The 25,753-nt window shown below is 41.1% G+C and overlaps 1 long non-coding RNA gene across 1 annotated transcript in view; it reads right to left on the bottom strand.

The window, feature by feature from the left end:
* Positions 1-3,559, bottom strand: part of LOC107835934 (uncharacterized) — a 14,576-nt gene extending 11,017 nt beyond the window's left edge. Inside the window, exon 1 of the long non-coding RNA XR_001661776.1 lies at positions 1,449-3,559. This is a non-coding gene — a long non-coding RNA (uncharacterized LOC107835934). The remainder of the gene's footprint in view (positions 1-1,448) is intronic.
* Between the last annotated feature and the right edge of the window lie 22,194 nt (positions 3,560-25,753).

Genomic DNA, 25,753 nt, shown 5'->3' with positions numbered 1-25,753 from the left:
AAAGCAAACACGACCATCTTACTTTTTAAACAACTGTACCCATGTTTTCCCTGAAGAGTTCGGAAACTAATACTGTGTGGAGCAACCCTGATTTTCATTTAGGGCTTTTATGCCTCTCAATGCAAGCCACCAGTCCTTCACATTACTTTTAGTCTCAGCTGATCACTTAATTAGCACATCATTAAGCACAATGAGGTGTGAGTGTGTTGCCACTGGAATAGAATGGCGTTCATGCTTGTCTGTTAATTGTTTCCAATTGTTTTGTTTTTTTTGTAATTTATTAAGCAGGGTCCATGCATACTTAATACCAGCTTCTCAGAGTTAATTTCCATCAACAGTCCATAAGACACACCAACATTAATTTCACAATACATTAAAGGAAACATCTGAAAATCTTCATATGGAAAAATGAAATAGATAAGTAAATAGATGATCATTTGTGTGGCAACTTCCACTGATTTAATAATGCAGTCACAAATACAGTCTTCTGGTGAAAATGATCCTGCATCCATCCCACTGCAAAGTTAACGCATGTTCTCCCCCTTCTCTCCCTCCCCATCCGTGCGTCCCGTCCCATAGGATAGTCATTGCAACGTGCCGCCCTTCTCCTTTCAGGTGCAGGCGCAGCTGCAGCTGGACAGCGCCGTGGCTCACGCGCAGCACCACCTGCACTCTCACCTGGCGGCGCACGCGCCCTACATGATGTTCCCCGCGCCGCCTTTCGGGTTGCCCCTGGCGACGCTCGCGGCGGAGTCAGCCTCCGCCGCCTCAGTGGTGGCCGCCGCGGCTGCGGCCAAGAACACGAGCAAGAACTCCAGCATCGCCGACCTGAGACTGAAGGCCAAAAAACACACGGCGGCGTTGGGACTGTGACAGCGAGGACACGAGGCGACTGAGGAGACACTGAACCAAAACTGCTTACAAAGTGAAGTGTGGGAGGGCGCGAAAAAGTGTCGACGGACGTAATTTATGTTTTCTCAATGAAGGAGGACGAGTATAATTATAAAATATAGGCTATTTATGAAATACAATGAGGAAGACTGTGACGTGATAGCCTACACAGAAGCCTAAAGAGGCGGACGGGGTGGACGGCGACGCGGGGACAGACACCCCGACGAGGAAGAGGAGGAGGAGGAGGAGGATGCAGCTGGGTCGGTCGATTCTTTGTCAAACAAGGCGAACCATTCTGCAATTTTTCCTGTTTAAATATTGTATTCTTCTTGTTATGATTTCTTTTCGATTCTACATAGAGGCTGGCCTCATAATATTTCAAAAGAAAAGGAAAAAAAAAAAAAGAAAGAAAAAGGAACAACTAAAAAAACAAAAAACCCCTCTGCTAAAGTAGCGGACATTCTTTGTCAAAATAGGGACAATATCTCTCCCTCCACTGTTTCTTGTCCAGTTTTGAAAATGCCTCTGCGGTGTTTGCATGAGTTCATGAGCCATACCTACCCCACTCCCCCCACCCCCACTCCTGTCAGCTCTTATCCTCTGTCCTCCCCTCTCAGTTGAAAGTTTGGCCTTCCCGACCTTGATTAGACCTATCATGGCTGAAGGTGAAATGGACTCCACGCCAGAAATGTGAGATTATAAAACAAGATGAGCGGTTTTTTTTTTAAATCATCATATGAGCCAGTCTCCATATATTTAGCCTACAAGGTGATTTGCGATCCCCCGCCCCCCCTACCTCCCATACACACTTCCCCCCCTCTTTTTTATTTTTATTTTCTAAAGGAAGGCAAATCTCATAAACAAATACCATCTCTAACACAGTATGCGAACCGGTACGGGCACATGTAAAATATGTTTATACTCAAGAAGAAGAAGAAGAAGAAAAAAAAACATGCATTATTTTTTATGATTTAGTGGCTTTATGAATGCCTCGTTGGGGATTTGTTCATTTTGTATTATTTTCCCGTGCATTAAAAAATCATGTGCTTTCTGTATGTAATTTTGGATGTTTTTTATAACAGTGAACATGAACTCACCAAACGCACGGGGTTTTTAAAGGGGTTGGGAGAAAGAATGACCATAAAATTATTTTTATTTGTTTTTTTCCATCACATGTGAAACGTGAAACCACCTTAACAAAAAGTTGACTTTTTTTTTGTTCTTATAATAAATTAACAAAGTTTCTTTAATGACTTGATTTTTCTAATTAATTCGATTAATTTTTATACCCGCAGCATAGTCGTTATTGTTATTGTTGCAATCAGACAAGGTTTTGAGAGCAATAGATTTAAAAAATAATAATTTATAGGTGGAAGTCTTTTGATAACATCAGAGTTGTGACAGGTCCGTTTACTCGGGAACATTAGTATGTGTGTGTGTGTGTGTTATGTCTCGGTGTGTGTGTGTGTGTGTGTGTGTATTGCAGCGCCCTTGCCAAAGCGATGCATTATTCATAGTTTGCTTATAGAGGAGTTTCAGAAGAGAACTGATCATTTCCAGAACAAGTTAACAGGCAGATAAAAGACACAAAGCCGTTCAGTATCTCAAAGATGAAGTTTTGAAGCGTTTTAATAAATACATACAGTATATTCTATGTGGATATCATTGAGGCATTTTAATGTAAAACCTTATTGTTACTGGAATTTGAATCCCTCCGGACTGGAGGCCTGATAATTAGTTAAAACAAGTCTAGATGTTTAATTTTAATTATTCCACTCACTTCGGCTCGCAACGATATAAACGCACAATTAGACTCGGCCTTGATCCATTTTACATTATTTTCCCACAACATGTTGCAAGTGATTAAAAGACCAACAAAAGATAAAATAAAGTAAAGCAGTAAGAGGAAAATTATACAGACATATCCCTTGAATTTGGCAGCCTGCCCATCTCTGTTGAATGCAAATATTTCCTGCATTGTGTTTTTGTTGTTGTTGTTTTATGACCTGAAGATTGACATTGTGAATAAAAACATACAGACAGCCCACAGCTTAGAAAACAAAGCCAAAGGCTGCGAAAAAAAAGAAAAAAAAAAGAAGATTAATTAACGCTTGCCTTACTTGACTCACAAATTTGCCTGATTCATTCCCTGACATCTTTAACCGCTTCTTATTGAACATTTAATAAACACCTGACACGGGAAGCCTATAATTATAGGAATCCAGATCGCATTACTCTTCCGATATTTTTCCACGCAAAACACAATGTCCTCAGCTATTAATTAATACCGACCTCACCGAGTCTGCACGGCACGGGAGTCTGGCGTGTTTGTGTGTTCATCGGTGTTTGGGGCAGGATTTAGACGCCAAAACTATTGAATTATTGATTGTGAGTCCTCGCCAGTAAATGGAGGAGACGGAACTGGGAAAGTGCTGATCCGGGGGCGCGCATGCTTTTTCCCGCGATGGGGCTTAAACACAGGAGTCGGGGGCGCGCACCTTCCTCAGATTCTCCCAAATTAATTCTTTGCTTGTAGAGACACAAGCTCTCAGGTCAAGTTCATCCTATCGTTAGGTCTTGATAATTATACTGTACATCCATAATTTACAGCTATTATAGCAGTTAAATCGCCAGAAATTATAATTGAGAGCAGGCTGAGCTAACATAATCTAAATATAATCGAAAAATTAGTATATCTCACCATTTTAACTTATAAAATGAAGCTCATAAGTCGATACGCATGTGTGTATTACTGTTATTTTAGATCATTACAGCTTACTCTAGATGGAAACCCAGAATTAGTTTTTCTTTTGAATTAAATGTTTCATAAAGCAAAGTTAAAAGAAATTTTAAATACAGAAATGCTGAATGCTGTTATGATCATGTAAATTACAAGTACTCATTGAAATCAAAAGGAAGAGTAGGCCACGAAAAAGTATAGATAAACAAGCCAAACATTCAGAGGTATCCAGGCAGATCAATGGAAAGTTGAGTGGAAGGCAAAAGCGAGAACTGCACCATGTGAAACATGTTGAGGGTAAAACTTCAAAACCACAGCAAACAAAACATTCTTTTTCGGTGTATCATGCAATATACACATTTTATGTGATGCTAAATCCGGGCTTCCCTTCGTTGTAAGCCATATTATTTCACGTTAGCAGAAATAAGTGCTTGAAATATATCACTGAGAGTGTAATTAATCCCCACATGATTTTCACTTCTTACTATGAATTCCTAAAAGGTCATTTTGATTGCATTCAAAATTATTCAGAGGCTCATGTATTTTAACCTGAATGTAAAATTAATGACAAACTGATATACAAAACAGCATTAGTACCGTGCAACTCGCAACAGTGAAATTGTTCTTATGGAAAATGGAAATTCAGAAATGTTGAATAAAACACACAACAGACCACAAAAAAAAAAAAATACTACCGTAATTTGTAAGATTGATGGGAATGCAATAGTTTTGCTTTGAAATCCAATCACTACAATGACTCTGCATTGTTTAAGCAGTAAAGAACAACATAAATACATCAGCTTACTGTCAAAATGAGGAAAATATGTTTGCAGAACTACAGCAAAAGTTTTTGGCCTTTTGATTTCAGTAGATGGAAAAGCGTTCATTAAAATTTTTAGCCCGGTTACAGTGTAGAGTTCTTACACCAGAAGGTTATTGCCACACAAGAGCACTTTAACTTGACTCATGCTTTTCAGTGTTTTACACCTTATTCGACAGATATTTCCCTTCATCCATCTAGTCCTTGGTCTTGTAAATAGGAGGTAGAAGAGGTCTGTCCACCTTTCAGCTCGTCCACGAGTCGCACACAGCAGTGGTGGAGAGGAGGGTCTTTGCTCTGAGGGGCCCAGGAGACAATGAGACGGGGACACACAAGTGTTCTGATTAGACATGGAGGCTGGCCGTGAGCTCTCACTCTCCTCTCAACACACTCTTTAAGACACACACACACCCCCACCCCCCACACAGCCAGCCAGGAGCCAGCCGCGCCGGCTTCTTCTTCTGCACAGCCATATATCCCACTCTCACTTGTCCCCCCCTATCTCCCCCTCCCCAACCTCCCTGCTTAACGTGCCCATACTCTCACCCGGGCGTTATTGTACACGGAGCTGGGTGAGTCAGGAGAAGGGCAATTATATTAAAGTTAATCAATTGCAGTGGACATATGAATCCAAATGCATGTCTCAGAGACTCACACACAGAGATCTCCTTAGCCTGGTGAGTCACAACAGCACTCGACACTGTGGAATCCTTCATATCAACTGGTGCTGTCTTGTTGCTATATTTACCCCACTACAACCCCTGAGACAAATGCACTACTCTCTCATTTCCCGCTCTTGGCTCTTTATCAAATTAGGACACTTTAAACAATCTCACAGAGCAGTTTTTTTTCCCTCCTTCTTCTTCTTTTAAACGACAGCAGAGGCAGCAATTTCTTTTTCCTGCATTTGAATGACTGTGGCTGGATCTGTTGTAAATGGTGTTTGTGCATTTATGAATTCATGTGAGAACACAGGAGAGAGCGCTCCCTTTTCTCTTCTTCTTCTTCTTCTTTTTTTTTTCTTCCTCTAAGGGCTTGCCTTTGTTACATGTTTGGAGTGCTCAAAGAGCAGGGCGCACACAGCACTGCACCAAAGACAACAGCCATCAGGAGCAAAGGCAGATAAAAGCCCAACTTCAAAGGCGTCAAATGGAGTGAAAGTGAGAAAGAAACCTGCTGAAAACTCCCTACAATAGCACTCACAGGCCCAGCAATTACGACGCCATATCACTGCCTGTTATCAAATGGGCACGCTGCATAAGGGCCTGGGTGGCTAACCGCAGCACTTGGTGTGGGTTGCAGTCAGCGGAGAATTACAGCATTTATGCAGAGTGTAACACTGTATTTAATACCACTGTAGGATCAAAAGTGGGTGTTTGCTCTGATTTGACACATGTTATGGACAGGGAGGCTTAACCACAGTGATTACAGGCATAGAGAGAGAGAGGAAAAACAAAACAAAACAAAACAAAAAAAAGACGCACATAACAGTAACTCTGCTCAACTGAGCTGCAGAACAAAACAAAACAAAACAAAACAAAACACGAACAAAAAGAGAGAGGTCAGAACAAAACAAGAAGTCTAATTGTTTCGCTGTTTCCTGTTTAGGTACCCCACGGCAATCTACACATATTTTATGTACCAGGCACATTTTATTTGTTATTAATTCAGTTCCAGTTACAGCTGCTGTTGAAGATTAGAGAGATAGCATAGTAAATAAATCCCCCGCCCTGGGGAAAAAGACATAACAAGGGTATATGATTTGAGACCTGTGGCATTAGTAACCCTGAGGGGATTTTATGGAAAGAAAAGGCGACACTTGGCGCACCGCGGATGCCATGGGGAAGGGGGGGACTTTGTGATGCGTTTTCTACTCTCGGTTTTATCCAGTAACTTGGAACAGGATTCCCCGTGGACCTGAATACATTTTTATAGATCACAATCACTGACTTAAAATAATTGTAATGGAATTGTATGTGGGGAAAAAAACTAGCACAATTCAGATTATTGTGAGACAGAAAGAAGGCATGCATGTTTTTTCCCAAAATGTATTACAACTAAAAATCTCAAAAGTGTGGCCTGTATTTGCATTCAGACCCTCTCACTAGGATAACCCTAAGCGATGCAGTTGTAACCTGTTTAGAAAACAGAATCCAGTTATGTATGGTGTGCAATTCCAGAACAAATACAGGCAGTCTGTAAAAATCAAACAAACAACGCACTCCGTGGGAGTTGCAGAGATACGTGGTTCAGGTGGGAAAATCTGCTGATGCAGCCAGCATCACTTTCTTTCAGAAACTGCTTGTTTTTGAAAGGTGTGAAGTGCACAACTAATAGTTGCTATGGTAATTTGTAGTTTGCAAACAAACAAACAAACAACAACAACAACAAAACATGTAAGTGATGATGTGAACTCATAGAAGAAGGCGGTCGGGTCAGATGAAACCAAAACAGGATATGGTGGCCGCAGCATCTTGCTGCGGATAGGAGGAAACATTATGTCTGCAGATGCTTTCCTTCTTATTATTGCTTTCCAAGTATACAATTGGAAAAGCTTAGATGTGCAAAACTGACAGAGGCGTGCATCTCAAAACATGCATCTGTAATTAGAGGAAAAGGTATTTTTTTACAAAGGGTGAAATAAATTGCTCACTCCACTCTTCAGATTTTTTTATTTGCAGGTTCAAAGTGTTGGTCTAAAACACATTGGATTTTGTGGTTATGTGACAAAATGAGAAAATTAGAAGTTTTGTGAATACTTTAGCAAGGCAGTGCGTGTGTGTGTGTGTGTGTGTGTGTGCTGTGTTGTCAATGAGAGGGGCACACGGTAAATGTTAAACATTTGGCCCGTGCCGCTCTATATTTACAAGCCAGTGAGATTCAATCATTTGTCTGTGAGCATAATCGAGTACTTGCTTTTCATTCATCAGATGTTTGTTCACAGACTCTTAAATTACACAAAGCCTCCTTTGGAAACTCTGGCCTAACTAATCTCATATTGATTGTGTTCGCGCCGTCTGAAGTTTGCAGATTGCCATTTTGAAATGTCACGGAATTACAAAAAAATGAGCTGACAAATTACCCCATATTTGTATTTGGATGCTCGGGTGTCTTTTTAATGTGGGCAAAGCCAGGGAGGTCTACACTCATTCATCCCGTGGGGTTAAGTGTTTTTTTCAACATTTAGTCCAGGGAACCATTTATGGCGATTTATATATCTGTCAGCTGCCTTCAAATGCTCTCCTAACTGGTGACAGACATGTGCGGCCGAGGCAAAGTTTAGACGTGATGGAAAATGGCCTCTGGTTTTCAGTGTGAGCATTAATCACCTGCGTACTGTAAATGTTATACTCACGAAACCGTTCGCTGCTTTCACATAACCATAAATCTGGATGCAGTACAAAAATCAATACATCATGCTGATGTTAAAAAACATACAACTCTGTGATGGATACGCTGGTTGCATTTTTCTTACAGTTTTTCCATTTGGTCCCGTAGTTGTATGCAAACACGTCATAACTTCATAAAAAATGACTTGGGGGATCTATAAACAATAAAAATATTTATTTTATAAAAATTGCATTGAACTCTGGAAATTGGGTCATAAGTTATGTTGTCTGACAGGTGACAAGTCACTGTGAACTAACACAAGTATTCATACCCTTTGAACATTTTCACTTTTTTGCCGTGCAGCAACCACCAAACTATCTTGCAGTTTTATGGGCTTTTATGTGAAAGTTTGGCAAAAGTAGCGCATCTTTGTAAAGAGCATCAAAGGGCATGGGAGCATCTCTCTACCAGCCTTGAGCATCTGGTGAATAAACTTTGCCTCTGTCTTTCTAAAGCAGCTCCAGCTTAGTAAGACTGCTAGGAGAGAGTCCACTTGGTAACCGTTTCCACGTCTTGCCACAGACTTTGAATTGGTCTGAGGTCTGGGCTTTGATTGGGCCATTCTAATGTATGCAGCATCGTCTTGTCAACTGTGAACAGCTTCTAATTCCCTACCAAAGAAAAGCATCCCCGCACCATGATACCGCCACCTCTATGCTTCTCAGTGTTGATTTTCCAATGATGGGCTGTATTGAAATGAGTTACTCTGTGTGACCCTGTATGATGCAAACCCTGAAAAAAATAGCATATTTGTGAATAAAACAGAAGCAACTACTTCAGTTTAAATAGTGTAAACGCCACTATTTTTTTCTCAGCTCTCTATAATCACAAATTAGACATCCACAAAACAGCCTACATTGTAATAACTTTTGACAAGAACATTAATGCTGGTTATCAGAGAATATATTCAAAACTCGCAATTTTTTCTGATCATTCATGCATTAAAAAAAAGATAGAAGTTAATCCCTGACATTTAAGGAAAAGTTAACAAAATGTTAATTAACACCAATGCACTGATTGAGAAAAAAAAAAAAAGCTTTTTTATGTATAGGTGCGTCTTTATATATATTATAAATTGTGCTTATTACAAAAAGGTGAAGGTGTGCAGTGTGTGATTTTGAACACTTGAAATTAGAGATGAAAGAATTTCACAACTTGGTAAAAAAAAAAGAGACCATTAAACTTTAAAATTGATACTTTTTTTTTTTTTTTACCAGGACTTCACTCAAGCGATGGTTCAACATTTCTTGAAGTGAGGTTCTGTTAAAATGTTACCAGCAGACGGTGAGTACATTTTGTAAAAATTCAGATTAAGCGGTATAACTACAGTATCAGAACAGTTGCAGCAGTTCACACAAATGCTATTTTATAAACTTTTAGACCATTATTGATTCAGGATAAGACAGAGATTTACGGTCTCAAAAATTCCAGGTTTTGATTCCATAGAATAAATGCAAACTTACGATTTTACGTCACTAATGGACTCAAGCCAAGCATGACAAATGGATCTTCTTTGGCTCTCAAAATAAATAATGTATTAAAAAAAGTTACAAGTTTTCTGGCTTAGATTCTCAATAGACTTTAAACGCTGGTCTTTCAACAGACAACAAAACCTTGGTATGCACCAAGTGGCGTTGGTATGCACCAAGTGGCGTTGGTATGCACCAAGTGGCATTCACCATCAAAACTTCTTCCTAAGTTTCTCTCAGTTTTTTTGTTTTGTTTGTTCTCTTTCACACAATGGCTGATTTTTCCCACAATCTAACTTTGTGTTACGAGCATCATGGATTGAAACAAAAATATATTGCATGATGTGAACAATTAATTAAAAACTGAAAAGCAACAAATATTCCTACCATAAAATACTGTGATATCTGATGCTACCAATTACAGCCAAATTCTTTAATTTTGTAGCATATTCCTAAATTTGTTTTTAATTGTCAAATTAACATACTTATAGGACACGTACAGCAGTCCTGTTAGAGACGTATAGTAGCCTCCTTTCAGCCTGCTGACCAGCAATGTGCAGCACCAGGTGCAGCAGGGGCCATATGAAACAGCATTCTTGTTTTGTCTCCAGCATTATCGTAAAAAACCCAAAACCCATGTAAACAGCCAATTTAAATAGAAATCTTGGTAAGGATTTTATAAGTCTGTGAAACGCAACTGGAGGATCGAAACACAAAATTGTGTTTTGAGCACAGCGGTGAAGACCAATGTTTCTAAACGCTGTTCAGGAGGGCTGAGATTTGCTGACTGCAAAAGCTGTCTCAAATGATACTTCTAATTTTTATTCTACTGAAACATTTCTGTGACCCCTGGAAAGCCATGCATGGGGGCACTGGCATCGTGGAAAAGACCGTTTCCTTCAGGGTTGAAATGTTTCATAATGAAGAACAACTTTGTATTGATTGGAAGTGACCTTCTTAGCTGTAAGGGCAAAAGCAGACCAAAATCCATGCCAAGAAAATGGCTCTAAACACATCACAGAGCAAACCGCATGCTCACTCTGCAGGGGTCAAAGGTTCACTTTCGTTCTTTATCTGTTTAATTATAGGGAAAAGTAGCTCTGACAGAACCACCTACTGTTCATATATCTTAAATTATTGTTGCATTATCAATAAAAATGAAAGTTTACCTCAACCACACAGCCTCTCGTATAATAATAAGGCTTCAGGGCAGAGGAACATGGGGGGCAGGAGGTCAAGTGTTTTATGGGTAATAGAATTTTAGAACAGGATGTCGTCCAGAACATCTTATTCAAATGGTTTTCATCGATTCTGCCACTTGTGTCCTCTTACCAATACAACAGTATTGACAGCTTCATTGCGCTGGCAATTTACTCCTTAGGCAAGTGCAAGCTACACTGAGCATCCGCTACAAAACACAGTGACTTGTAAAGGTATTCAAACCCCTTGAACTACAAATTTTTAGCACATTTTAGATGTGCACATATAATTGTGTGTTCAATGAAATGATACAGCGTTTTCCTTTAAAAAAAATAAAAAAATAAAATAAAATATATATACATATATATAAATAATCTGACTTGTAGGGCTACACAGCAGTGAAATGGTTACCACTGTACTGAGTGTGTATATTTTCACAGTGTATGCGTGGGTTCCTCCCACAGCTCAGAAACATGACTTTTGGGTTAATTTGTAATATAAAATGGTTCTTAGGAGCGAGTGTGTATTCCTGTGTTGTCCTCATTGGAGTTGCCACTGGTCCAAGGTGTTTCCAACCTCAAGCTCTGTTGGATAATGAAGTACGGACAATGGATGGATAGATAGAAAATTTGAAAATCTGTGACAGGATTCGAAAATTGTCATTGCAGAGACGAATGGCCAACAACCCAAACTCTTGCTGCTGTAATTCCAACCAAAGGTGGTTGACTTGGGGATGCTGAAAGAAATGAAGAAAAGAATGACACATTTTTCAGATGCGTCCCCCTTTTTTTTTTTTTTTCCAAAATATGAAAACAAGGGTGTACAGAAAATGGATGGATGGATGAAAAAAGGGATATTTACTGAGGCACCGCAAATGTGTACAGCAACTACGCACAAAGAGACGTCTACACGCATCACAATGTTGACGGACAACATGTGCATAAACAGTAATACATTAGGCAGAAGGTACCTGTCATCTTCAACTTGGCAAAAAAGAAAAAAAAAAAAAACACTTGAAGAATACAGCCGGCTTCAGAGCTGGCAAACATGAGTGGCTCTCGCAAGCAGAGAGAAGGGCAGAGAAAAGTTGACGAGCTGACGGTGCTGCACCGTGGAGCCAGGGAGGCATTGGAGGTGGCAGCTTCCCCTAGTAATGGGAACCTCTATTGGATTACAGAGTTGGCCCAACAATCTGCCAATGCCTAATTAAATAGACCCACATTATTTTCTGCCCAGGAGAGGTGAGTGTTTGAAAAGTCCACCGTTTCATTCCGAGATGGGATGTAAAAATAGATCTCATAAGTTTACCGTCACATGCGATCTGTCCCCTCTTTGATAACGTAACGGCGTTTGTCCGACCCTCTTCGGCTCAGACTTTCCTCGACTCGTCCTCAGTGGTGGTTATTAACATTATTTATGATGTAAGCTAAACAGCTACTTCAATGTAGCTGCTGCACTTCAACATAGACCGTACAGAAGAAGAGGGGCAAAGTGTTTTAGAAAGTTTAACAGCACCGAATCGAACAGCACATTTTCTCTGAATTTTATTTTAAAGGTGGAAGGTAATCTTAAAGAAGTCACCCATGTATCGCGAATAACTCCAGCACTGTCCTAAAATAGCCAAAGCTCGCTTTTGCAGATAGCCAACACTGTCAGAGGCAGGAAAGAAACCAGCTTACCGAAAACAACCGTGCAACATTTTCACTTTTTTCAAAAACAGAGAGAGAAACTAAATTCTGTGCACCACATTGCAGTACAGTATGAAAGGAGGTGAGATGGATGGAAAGTCAGAAACAGAAAGAGAGGCAGAGGACAGAGGCAGTGGTAGGTGCGGGACAGGGAGACGAGGCAGAAGGCAGGCAGACGTGCCAAAGACATGAGTGCGACAAAGAGGAAGCACTTTGTTGAGCTAAAGTATGTTGGAGAGACCGCCTCTTATCTTAATGATGACAGAGACCCTTTTAAAGGGTCACATGTAACAGACTGGAAACTGGAAGGGCTCTTATAGGATCAACTAAGGAGAAGCTGGGATTGAACAGGACTGTGTTTTTTTTATAATTTTTATTAAATGTGCAGAAGTAGAATGCACTGCAAATTTCTGGACCTGTGAAGTCGAGCTTGGCTTTCTTTTCCCACAACTATTGTGTTAATTTCATTTAAGCTGGGTTGTTTGCCAGGTTTCGAACAGCTGAAATCTATGGTTCAGTCATTTCAACGTATATTTGAAGCCTATTTGGTTAGAAATACCAATATTTTCTGTCTGTATGTTGACAGAACTTCTAAGTTTAGTGCTGGTTGCAAAATTTGACTTGTTTTTCATCTTGGTTTGCCAAATGCGGTAGAGAATACAAATAATAGAGATTATATTGCAAACAAACCCTGCACCACAGCTTAAAAAAATAAATAAATAAAAAAAGGAAAAAAAACGAAGCCCATATTATTTCTGGGATATTGTAAAACTGAGCAGTTATGACACTTTAAGCACGGATGCCTTCCACTAACATTCAGGACTTTTTTTTTTTCTCTTTTTAATCTAGTAAATCTTTTTTTCCCCACCCCAAGTATAATTATGTGGTTTTATCGGCTGCTAACTTCACAAATTGCTCATATTAGTCAGATTTGTTTGCTTTATTCCGCAAAAAAAAAAAGAAAAAAAAAAGTCATTTTCCTTCTGCGTAGTAGGTCGCATAAAAATAGCTCGCCTCTCTGAGAGGAGTTTTTAAGGGCTTGGCGATGGAGCAAATACAATATATCTTTATCATATTTCCTTTGGGTGATATTTACAATCCCAACACTCATATCACAGTGATTTCCCCCTAAATACTATTAGAAATAATTGGGAGGAGCAGCAAACGTGCTGGAGTGACTGCAGCTTCTCGTAAGTGCTCACTCAATTGGCTCCATGACCAAAATGCGAAATGAAAACCCGAGCCGAGAGCCGGCGGACCGCAGAGAGACGCGTCGGCTCGGTCTGGAGGGCTCGCGTGGACACAGAAGGGATCCGAGTGGTGTAAGAACACATCCCTCTGGCACCATTATATAAGCATACATATGGGACGGCAAAAATGGAAGACGACACTTTAAATGACATTATTATAAAATGCAATACTCCTGGAATGATCCCTTATTAAATTAGGCCCTATGATCCAAGATGAATTTCCCGCTTCCCTAATCCATCAAGAGGGGAATATTAAAAGATAGGCCTCAACCGGCATTAGAAGCTCACTCCGTCTTGACTTTCATTATTCTGCATTAGGGTGCTGCTGGGGGAGAGCCTCTTAATGAGAATTACAATGATTCACTGGCCCCGGCCCCACTTCTGACAAGTCAAATATTAACTCCTCAGTCACAGCTGTCGGAATTAAAATACTTTGTAGCTGTGGACGTGCTAAATTAAATTGGCCTTTTATGTTCCTTACATGGCTGACCCCCGTGGGGGCTCTGCCGCCTCAGTCGCCATCGAGACTTGCATTGACAGAGCAAGCTGAAGAAGAAGAAGAAGGGATGCGAGTAAGCCCCCAAAAAATAAATAAATAAATAAATTAATTAAATTAAAAAAAATAAAAAAGAGGGGGATGAAAAAGGATTTCCACATGTGTCATTCTGTCATCTTCTTTCGCCATCGCTCCGGCTTCACCCCGCTTCTTTCATTCTGTGTCTCTCACCAGAGGCAGCGTCTCTGACAGACATCTTCGCCGGGCTGCTTGTTTGATTTCCACTGCCAGCAACTGTTGACTGCTGCCTTCTCTTTATTAGCGGGGGCCACAGATGCTCAGAAAGGCCCCTCACCTGTTGCTCGGCGTTCGTGCTTAGCTGCGAAACTGATCAGAAGAAAAGACAAGTCTCCCCCCCCACAGACAGGTGTTTGTTGGTCATATAAGGAGGTTCTGATGCAGAACTGAATGAAAGTCTCCAAGCAGCTTTTCAAGAAAGAGAGGTGCTGTAAAATATCCTGGTAGAATTTGGTCAGTTCAGTTCTTTATTTTATCCCATTGAGAAATTTGATGTGAAGCAGCAGTCAAAGAACAACATGGCAACATAATTACTACACTTAATTACTAGGAATAAAACCGTCAAACCTTCTAAGAATGTGGTTAAAGAGGATTTCTCCAGACAGGGATCTTGAGTTACAAATGAAATACAAACTACACTTTTTCATTTGAAAGGAGGAGTTTGGACTATTGAGCTACAGTCTGCCTTTTTTCCTCTTTAGCACAGGATAGACGGCACCAACACCGTCTCTGCTTCAAGAGTGGCTCAGTATACGGTATACATTTGTGAGTCTGGTCTGTGTTCATCTGTATCGATGGACGTTCAGAGCGAAAGACTCTTGAATGAGCTTCTCTTCAGAGTCCACTCGGGCCCCGTCCCTGTTGCTTCTGCACGTTTTCCAACCACGCTTTTGTTCTTCCCCTCACCCTGCCATTAATATACTTGGATGCAGCACTTTGTAAACAGCCAGCTTCTTTATTTAACAATCACATTTTGCGCTTACCTTCCTTGCGGCATGTGCCAGTGACTCAGCATCGTCTTAACAGTAGCGTACCAACAACCTCTTTTATTGACTGGCTGTGATATCACATTTTTTATGAGAGGCTAAATTTTGGATTTTCATTAGCTTTGAGCCACATACATCAAAATTAACAGGAAAAAAAATGCTAATGAGTTTCACTTTTTGATAGTTGATAAACTGACACTCTTCTAGTTTACTAATATACACCTGCTTGTTGACCTTTGAAGGCTCTGTTTCAATTGAAATCCTCTCACTCGAGCAGACGGGTCGAGGCCTACAGAGCGGCGCCATGTTCCGTCTTCAGGATTCCTCTGTGTACCACCACCGCTTGCTGGGTGGATCCTCCGCTAGCTCACTGTGGCCCCAAGGTCACGAGTGCTGACGGTGCGAGTGGGGAGGATTTCTTGCCTTTCGTTTGTCTCTTTCCCCACCAGCATTTCTGCTCTGCCTGCTGTTGCCAGCAGAGCTCTGAGTCCTGTTTCCCGCTCCGTTTGAGCTCCTTGCAAACAAGCAATCGATTTCGCAAGGAGAGGGAGAGAGAGAGAGAGAGACAGAGAAGAAGGAGGGAGGGAGGCAGGGAGAGTGAAAATATAACTGCCAGTGACCCTACAGTTTGCGCATGGTGCACTTGAAATCTCTGGAATATATATTTTTTTTAACACATACGAGCCCCGAGGCATGGCACCTCTCCCCTTTCAAAAGTCAACTGAATGAATAAAGAAATGGATGGAGCTGATAAAGAAAACAAAGAAAAAACATCCAAATGGAAGAGAGTGGAGGATTAATTCAGTGGGCAGATGGGTCTTGGTGTCAATTTGAGCTTTTCTGATCCGCAGAATTGAAACCAGAGCTTGAGCCAAGCCCCAAACAAGTCACCTTTGACCCCACCCCCATGACAGACACGATACTGATGCTCTATATTCATTCAGTTTCTCTGCATGCTTTGTTTTGACCAAAAAAAAAAATCTAAACCAAAAAAAAACAAACACTTTTGCCTTTACTGATCTGGCCTTACTTTCAAACCCTGAACTTAGGTCAACTAATTAGAATAAGGCAGTGTACAGCGGAGCATAATAGACAGCTTGTTATAGCAGCTTTCTAGGCAGTAAGTTAGTAATCTCTGTGTGTCTGTAACGGAGGCGCTTTGCTCTACTTGGAGCAACTTCTTAGCTCCTAAATTTAATGTAACCTTAAGTTATTGACCCTAGGTTACTAGTAAGACTAGTAATTACAGTTCAGAAATAATTACTTTCATTTGAAAGTATGTTCTTGTAGTTTCTTTCTGGGCTCTTTTAGAAAACACGCACTCTGATATTTATTGCCAAGAAAAATATTCTGTCCACTTGAACTTACACCCCCCCACACCCCCATTTTGCTTTGTTTTCATTAGAATTTAATTTGATAGACCAACACAAAGTAGCGCATTATGTGACATGGAGGGAGGTAAATATTAAATGGTTTTGAATTTTATTCACAAAAATTGGAGAAAAATGTCATGTGCATTTGTAGTTAGCCCCATGTAGTTTGGAAAGCAATCTTTTTTTTGTGGGGGTGGGGGGGTGTTATGACTGCAAGTCTTTGTGGGTATGTCTCTACCAGCTTTGCACATCTACAGACTGAAATGTCAATGCCTCTTTGCAACATAGCATCAGTTCAATCGTAATCCTGCTCTAAATCTAACGTGCAAATGCTCGAATCTTTGCCGCACCTTTGCAGCTGTGGCTTCATGTTCTGCTGGAAGGTGAGCTTCACAACCTGACGTTTTCTGCAGCGAGTAAAACATGAAGCCGTCACCGCATTTAATCTACAGTGTACATCATTTGCAATGATGTACACTGTGCATAACTAAAGCTTAAGCTCAAATCAGGACCACACTTTTTCTTTTTTTATAAAGCTGCTCAAAATATTGAAAACCATTTCTCACACATTTCTTAATTGAGAAATGTGCATCACCTGTTGACATGTTGCATGAAATCCCTGTTGTGTGAATTCTTGAAATGGTCTAAAAATTGATCTGGCCTACTAAATGATTACTGAGTGTTCTTACAACTACACAAATTGTCATACACGAGCTGTAATGTGTATGTAAGCAGTAAATGTTTACAGGTTTTGTGCATAAATGGCTTCATTATGGTGCTGCGAGGCTTCAGACGAGAATGATTTAGACGATGCCCCTGGAAGCAAACCATCAGTCACTCTTTTAGCGTTAAATAAGCCACGTGAAGGACTGTTATCCTTACTAGCTTAAGCTCTCATTAATCAGTCCACTTCACCTGTCAATACAGCCACTGGCTCCCAATCAAACAACCATTACAGCGCAGAGCATCCCAATAAAGGAGATCTTTGTTTCTTATTGAGTTAATCAGCCGACGTGCATGCACCGCTCTCGTCATTGTGGCGCTGCCGGTGCGTTCTGCTCTCTTCTCGTGTGGGGGAGTGCAGGGGTCAGGCCCGGCCTTCACAACAACTTAGGCTGCGGAGGAGGTGGAGGACGAAGCATATTATGTAGATGCTTTGCAGTTGAAGTGGTGTGGAGAAGGAGCATGCTTCAGCATTGTTCTTGAAAAGGTGTCGCCCCGAACAATGCAAGTCAGAGTTTCTACGGGTTTCACCGACTCAAAATTCAAGAATTTTTATGAACACTGGGAATGAAATACCTAGATCTCCACAGAAATGTACAAACTTCCTCCAGCCAACTTTAGATAAATATACATTTACCCTTTTATAGTCATACAAAAAAACAAAAAACAAAAAAAAAAACAAGCTAGCAAGCTTTCAAGGATATGCTAGCAGTGAGTTAGTGGTAGCCTCAAAAACAACAACAACAACAGAAAATACATGTAGAATATACAAGTCTTTTCTAGACACAATTTAAGACTTGTAATTATTGTATTTAAGTCCAACTTACTTTTAAAAAAAATGAATTTAAGACATTTTAAGGCCTTAATTTTAGATACATTTCTATAAGACTTTTTAAGACTGTATGGATTTGATGATACCATGTAAAATGACAATCAGCAAAATACATAAATGCACAATTTGAGCATCGGTAAATCTAATGAAGTGACAAATCTTCATGGTTTAATGAAGTGACCGAGGTGTTTCGAGCTGCCGCGGCGTGATGGAGCGATGCGTCATCCACCTGCCCAGAGTGGGAGTGAGCCCACCCCCCTCCTCTCCTCCAACAACCCCTTTCAAAATGACAAAATCCATCCTTCTGTATTGATCAGTTATTCTTCTGTCTTTTAGCAGACACCCTCAGACACTCCCGTCCTCTCTCCGTCCACATGCTCAGCCGCCCCCGTAACCTGGCCAGCCGCTCCCTATTGATCCCCAACTGTGACTGGTTGAGCTGTAATTTGAGATGGACAGTGACGGATGAGTGCAAACTGTTTTTCCTTCTTTCTCGCCTCTTGGAGGGGTGATGAAGTCATAACGTCGGTGACAAAGCCAGACGGGGACAAATTCCAGTGGAGCACCAGGCTGAGTAATGTGAGGAGCTGCAGCAGGATGTCCTGTGCTCTGCTTCATGCACCTCCAGCAGGTTACAGGCTGCTCTCTCCCACCATCCAGGGAAACGGGGCAGAATGACAGGAGGGCAATTCTACATAGGACCAGAACCATCTCTGAACTCCATTTATCGTGTATCCTTGAATCTCTGGTTGTTTGGTCATGCGAAGAAATATGGAACTACTCTGTTGAGCAAAACTGATTTCCTAAAGAGTTGGTAGGTAGAAGACAAAGTGAAAGCTCTTCATCAGACTAGGCTGGACGTTTTGACTGTTTCTAAAGTCTTTAATAATGTAAAGCTAATGTTGCAAACCAGCACGGTGATGCGTCAAGGTTTAGTTCTTCGTCCATTATCGTTGTATACATCTACAGAGTTATAGTACAGTATTTTTCACATCATATATTTACTCTGTTTCTACTTTTTGTAAATTAAATATTTCATATCAACAAACTAATGTTGTTCTCAGACAAAATGACCTTTCATGAACGATGACTTTATAAAATGAACAAAGTGATCCAAATTCTCTTAGCCCAACATGGAAAACAGCAGGTGCCCAGTTTGTTAAATTTAGAAATAAACGCAACTAACGAGTTTATTGGACTTTCCACTCCCAGTTTATGTCATGTCTAGATCCATAGAGTTAAATGATCTCCTAAATATAACTTCCCTGGCTGCCTGTGCTCTTTGAGACTTTTAAATAAGCTTCTTTCTTCACATTTCTGCCTCAGAGATGTAGAGAAAATTCTTTTGACTTCATACTTGATGTTTGACCACTGAAGCATTGTCAACTATGGGATCTTATATAGATAGGCGCATACCTTTCCAAATTAAGTCCAATCAACCAGATTTACCACAGGTGGACTCCATACAGCTCAAGGATGATAGGTGGAAAAAGCTTAGCTTTGGGCTTCATTTGCGATGGCTAATTTATAAAAAACAAACACTTTTTTTGCACGTTGTCATAGTGGTTATTTGTGTGTAGGACTTAAGGAAAAAGAGTAACTTAATATGAATTGGAATAAGGCTGTCGCGTAGCAAAATGTGGAATAAGTGAAGCATTATAAGGCTTTGTGACGGCACATAATAGACACTCGCTTTGTTGTCCTTAAACTGCTCTATGACTATAAAGTCTTTCGTTGCTTAGGGTAATTGTCTGTTTAGAAAATCAATTTGCGGCCAAAATTTAACTTCCAGGCTGATGCCTTGAATATTTCCTGAAAAAGTTATGAGGTTCAGTGGTTCCTCCCACAACAGAACACCAACGCAACATGCAGTGTTGTTTTTAATTACTAATGACATGTTCTCTCACCTCCCCAAGGTCTTTTGTTTGGTCTCTCATCGGATACGGAGCAGGAATTTACATCTGTTGAACTTTTTCACACTTTGTCACATTTAATCATAAAAATCTATTCATAACATTGAGACGTCATGCTGTATAATTGACTAACAGTAGCAAATACGCAAGTAGCACATTGGAAACCATCACTGCACCTCAAACACACGCTTACATTGAAAGCATGGTAGTGGCAGTGTTATGCTCCGAGGAGTGTTGTATTTCAGCTACACGCCACAGGGAATCTGTGGGAAGACTGTAAACTGAGGCGTAAACCTGTTCTGCAATAAATCAGACTTAGCCTGAGTTTTTCGCAGGAATGAAGAGGCAGACGTTTGATCTGAAAAGCCAGGAAAAATACACCTTACAACACTTACAGCTGTTTTTGGCTCTACAAAGTATCGACTTTGGAGGGCTGAACATAAACCTCTTTAGTTTTAAATTCCTAAATTCAGTGCCACTGAAAGTGCGGATGATACACAGGTACAAATTTAACAGATCTCTTAAAGTAACATGTCTTAAAACGATCCTTTTCTGTTTTTGATTAGAGCGAGACGTCTCGCTTTAACTGCTTCCCCCCTCCCACCCCCCGTCTCTGTAATTGCACACGTATTGGATTTTAATAATGGTGTGCAATATTATTAGACAGCGAACACACTGATAACAGGTCCCCGTGCTTTGACTGCTTGACAACTCAATCTCTCGCAGCGTTTACTCCGGCAGTCGCTCCACTGCGAGAGAACGGCTGCAGAAGACGTTTTGATTAATATTTTCCATTTGTTTAGCAAGCTTTGAGCTAAAATTAGACGGTCACCCCGTCCATTGACAGGACAGCAGTGACTTTGTTTTTCTTTCTTTTTTCTGTTGGGCCAGTCCCAAAACACTCTCTCTCTCTCTCTCTCTCTCTCTCTCTGTCACACACACCACACTGATATGTACAAATACACAGCTCAGCTTGGAGGAGAAGAAAAGAGGGGAGGGCTGGTGCGGGAGTAATTTCAGCGGATTCTGAGCGGACAGTAGCTCCGCTGGGAGAGCTGGCAATCATGGGGGAAACAATGTTTACATCGATCAGCTGTCAGGAAGATTTATGGCCTCATTTTGCTGTAATGGAGAATTAGTGGGGAGATTATCAGCGACTCAACACCACTGCTTGTTATCCGTGTCCAGGCCTGGCAATTTGTCTCTCCCCGGGAGCTGCCCAAACACTTGTGACAGCACCAACACTTGCCCTAATTCAATCAAGAGAAAATGTTGGAATTAATTTGTTACAAGAAAATTTAAATATGTTCTAGTTGAGCAGTGGCCCGTAGCCACTGGAACAAGCAAAGGGGAACGAGAGAGAGAGAGCGTGGGGGAGAGAGAGAGAGAGAGAGAGAGAGAGAAAGCATCTGATTTATTGTGCAGGGCAAGATATTGATCCAATTCGATCTTGGCCTGCGCGCAGAGGGTTTAATGTGTAATAATTTCCAATTTAAAGCTCCTTCTCAAGATCACGGCTGTAAAGAGAGGAGAGGTGAAAGCGGGCCAGGGATCCGCAGCCAGCCAGCTGATTAAGGTGCCTGTTGCTGAGGTTTTGTCAAAAGCTCAGTTCGAATGTAAATGCGGGGTTTTCGTTCCTGGCGTTCCCTATTTTCCACAAGCAGACACAAAGGCGGTTGGCGATTTCAATCCAGCACCGATTCTGGCCTAGATTTGGCAACTACTTACACATAAGATATACAAAGGACTTTAAAGGAGGAATAAAAAAAAAATGATGTTGTTGTGTTTCATTAACAGAGGAAGAACAAGAGAGCAAATAACATCGCTTGAAATCAAAGAGTCGAAGTGGTCAAGGTGCGTTTCGCTGCGTTTTGTTGCCTCTGGAGCGTCCTGGACACACGATCGCTCGAAACGACCCCCCTTTCCCTCGATCCACGCGGTCTCTTGCTTCTAGCCCGGACTCCGAGGACGGCTGTCAGCACACTGACCTATTGATCAAGCTGTCTGTACGCTGCTAAGAGTCCGCATGGTGAGCAGCATGGAGTTAAGAGAACAGAGAGGACGCCAGATAACCATCACGGACACCAGCCGTCGGATGACATGTGGTATGTTAGCCGATGCTGCACGTTGGGTTTTGTTTCAGGTGACATTTTGCTATCGTGACCTCAGTCGAGCCTTTTTTGTATTAGAATTTATTATAAATTAAAAAAAATTAAAAATTGTGGTGGGTATTTTCTATGGTGACCCCTTTCACTCTAATGCACCGAAAATTATTTTATGACACTACGTTCCAGTACAGTCAAACTCAAACCTATGAGTATCAGAAGACCTCTTATAGAGTTCAAATGTGTGTAATCAACCTAAATAATTAATGTTAACCTAAATAATAATGATGTAGAATAAGGAGACAGTTAAATGGAGAAATTGTCCGGAGGCCTGTGATAACTTTGGAGGAGCTGCAGAGATTAATGGACAGGAAGGAGGAACGAGAAACAGTAGAAAAATCAGTCGGACTCCACAGTTCTTAATTTATATCCTCAAATCCTCTCTACTGTTCACTTGATCAGAAAGCTGCAGGGGGCGACCAGGCATCTCTGCAGACCTTCATGTGCAGGCCAGATTTTTGGGAGCAGGTTAGTGCATGCACTGGCAAGAACAATCATACTCCTTAGGGAGAAGTTGGTGCCAAACAAACATTGGGTACAGAAACAAGAGTTTTATGAAAAGACGAAAAAAAACAACAACAAACCTTGAAGAACGTCCTTGTCAGCAAGGTACAAGTGGAATACGTACTTGGGCACAGAGAGGTGAATCCATGCAAAGTCCAGATCCAGGTCAATTTGAGAATTTTTTAGGAAAGGAAAATGGGCAAAAAGTTCCAAGCCAAATTTTTTATTTGTTCGTTGGTTAAAAAATGTTTCGTTTTCTTCACAATTTGCACGTTATTATCAACGTTGTGCTGGAACGACAAATCCATTGAAGTTTGCGGATGTATTGTGACAAAAGGTTAAATAAATTATAGCTCTTTTCTACTCATACTGACCACTCAAAGCACTTTACACTTTGGTCAGCTTTACCCAGTCACACTCACTGACATAAACCAGTATGCAGATTGGTAGGTTTGGTGTTTGAGCCCATTGACATGTGACACAGGGAAGCTGGAATAAAATCTAGAACTCACAGATTGTTAGACAACGACTCTTCTCACTGAGTCTCAGTTACCTAAGTTATATGGTATGAATACTTTTGCGTTGCACTGCACATATTTGATGCAACCCCTCAAATTTTCACAATAATCTGCATATCCAGTGAATGCATATTCTCCTCTGTTAGCACATGTGGTGTTAATGGCTTTCTGGCGAAGGAAAGAGCAGTGGCAGTGGGCTTAAAAGACACACACATACACACACACACGTGCACGCACACAAACATACTATGTATTTCTATCTTAACAAGGACTTTGCATTGACTTCTGTTCATTTTTCATTCATTTCTATAGTTGAACCCTGACTCTTACCCCTAAACCTAACCATCACCAGTACCTAACCTTAAACCTAACCTAACCTCCATTCACACCAGTTCATAGCCTGATCTGTGACCCTAAAGCAGCCGTTCTTCTTATGGGACTGGGGTATTTGGGCCCCATAAGGAGCGCTGGGTCCTCTTAATGTAGTACTTGTGGAAATGGGCCATACATGGTGAGAAACGCTAAAACACGAGCACTCACACACTTTCTCTGAGGTCTACCTTTGGGGGTTTCGTGCAAAACCAGAAGGCTACTGAAAGTAAAGCAGCAAATAAAAACGCCTCTCTTCCCTTTCCTTCTCCTGCCTCTCCCTCCATCTCCTTTTCTCACTCTGTTTCTTTCGGTGCATCTTTATATGTGTGCATCGCGTGCATGCGTGTGTGTGTTGGTTAGCTTGCAGGCCGTTTCTGACCAGGGACACGGCTAAGTGAAGAGGAGAAGCGAACTCACAGTGCTGTGACCTCTGCAGGCCACATCCTCCTCCTCCTCCTCCTGTTTATTAACATCTCAAGGCTTTTTGTCTTTTCCGCTCTGATTTCACATTTTTCTGTTTGCACGAGAAAACAGCCTACAAGACTCTGTCTGTTCTCGCCTGTTTACGTTTCTGCGAAACAGTTTTTACAAATTAGTTAACAGGCGGGCTCTTAAAAAAAGAAAAAAAAAATCAATGCATGAACATTAGCATGAGTTAATTGATGCCTAATTAATTTCTGCTGCCATGCATAAATTTGGGCCGACTCCCCTCACTGCCACGAGAGACGGAGACAAGGGCGATGATTTCCGAGCTTGCCATAAATAAATGAATAAACATCGAGATGGGCCGGAGAGAAGCTGGTCTGGCAGACTAGCCAGGTGTGCAAGGTTAAAGTCCAAACTATGTGGGCGTATACACACACGCACACACACATGCACATGGTGCACCAGGACCAGGTGCAAATACAAATGATCTTTGAAGCTCACTGAAGGTACTCTGGCACAGCACTGGGGTAACACACACACACACACACACACACACACACACACACACACACACACACACCATGTCAACTGCGCAAATTCTGAACGTTTACACCTCTGGAAATCCAGATTGCACGCTCCAGACTCTGTGTTTATTTCTGTGTTTTTAATTTTTTTTTCTTTTGCGACCCCCCCCTTCCCCTCCGTCTCATTATTTATTCTGTATCAGCAGCCCTCTACATCCCACAGAAGCGTTGAGAAGAGTGTGGAGTGGATGATAGAAGTGGCCTCTCTCTCGCCTAATTTGTAGTAATTGGTAGCTCATTAGGTGAAGCAGGTCAGTGTCACGGGGAGCAGGCTGTCAGGGCGTGAGGTTAATGACAGAGAGGAGACACAGACAGACAGATTAAAAACTCTGCCGACTGCCATGCTTCTCCTCTGCTGGCTCGTCTCTTATTTCCGGAGGTCCAGCTGTCGCCGTGAGCGGAGAGCCCTCTGCATAGGCGTCGCCAGTGGTGAGAAACACTGAAACACAAGCAGTGGAAACGGTGGCTCCTAGTTACGCGACAGCGTTCGAGTTGCCTCGCAGGAATCTGCCGTAACTTTTATTAAATAGTTTCATTTTGGGTTTGGGTCACTTTTTACTTCTCAACCCAACAGGTTTAACTCTCTCCTACAGAATTCACCCCGGATTTGGATTTTTGTGTTACTTTTAAAATGGTCTTTGGTTTTGATCTTTTGGACTTTTGCTTCTTTCTGCAGCATGTAGCTAAAAATGAAGAATGTAGACATGTGGAAATCAAATAAACATTTTTGAAGCCTTAAAAAAAAAAAAAGAAAAAAAAAAAGAGAAATCTAGCTGCAGCAAACGGACAGTTTCTGAAAGACACCTAGAAGCTGAGAGACATCACGATTCCATGCAAACTGTCTACACATCCCCTTAAAATGCTGGGTTTCAGTCTTCTTTTGTAGTCGTCTGCCAGCATCCCACATCTTGACTCGGCAACAGTCACAAAAGCAGCTGAGAGGTGAAATCATCCAAACACATCCTTCCTACAACATGTTGCACTGGCAAACGTGGAACATCAGTGTAGTTCGGATTAAGTTTAAACTCACTCAAAAGCCAAAGACAAATTCTGAAATCCTACAAAAATAATAATTAAAAAAAAAACAACAAAACTCTAAACTATAATTAAAAGTAACTTTTCAAGTGTCACTGAAGTAGAGCTTTTTTGCACCATAGTATTCCGATTCAGTCACACCTGTCTCAGTTTGTCATCCGACACACTTTCAAAACACACATTCAGACTACAATGAGCTTCTCCTTCCTTTGTTAGATACAATTAGACACAAGTGATCAAAACAGATTCCACAAGATGAGATCTTTTAATACACTTGCATAAAAAGTGAAAAAAAAACAA

Source organism: Poecilia formosa, unplaced genomic scaffold (assembly GCF_000485575.1).
Source record: "Poecilia formosa unplaced genomic scaffold, Poecilia_formosa-5.1.2 Scaffold31, whole genome shotgun sequence".
Classification (NCBI taxonomy): domain Eukaryota; kingdom Metazoa; phylum Chordata; class Actinopteri; order Cyprinodontiformes; family Poeciliidae; genus Poecilia; species Poecilia formosa.
The sequence above is the reverse complement of the archived record's forward strand: the minus strand, read 5'-3'. Positions and strand labels throughout refer to the sequence as shown.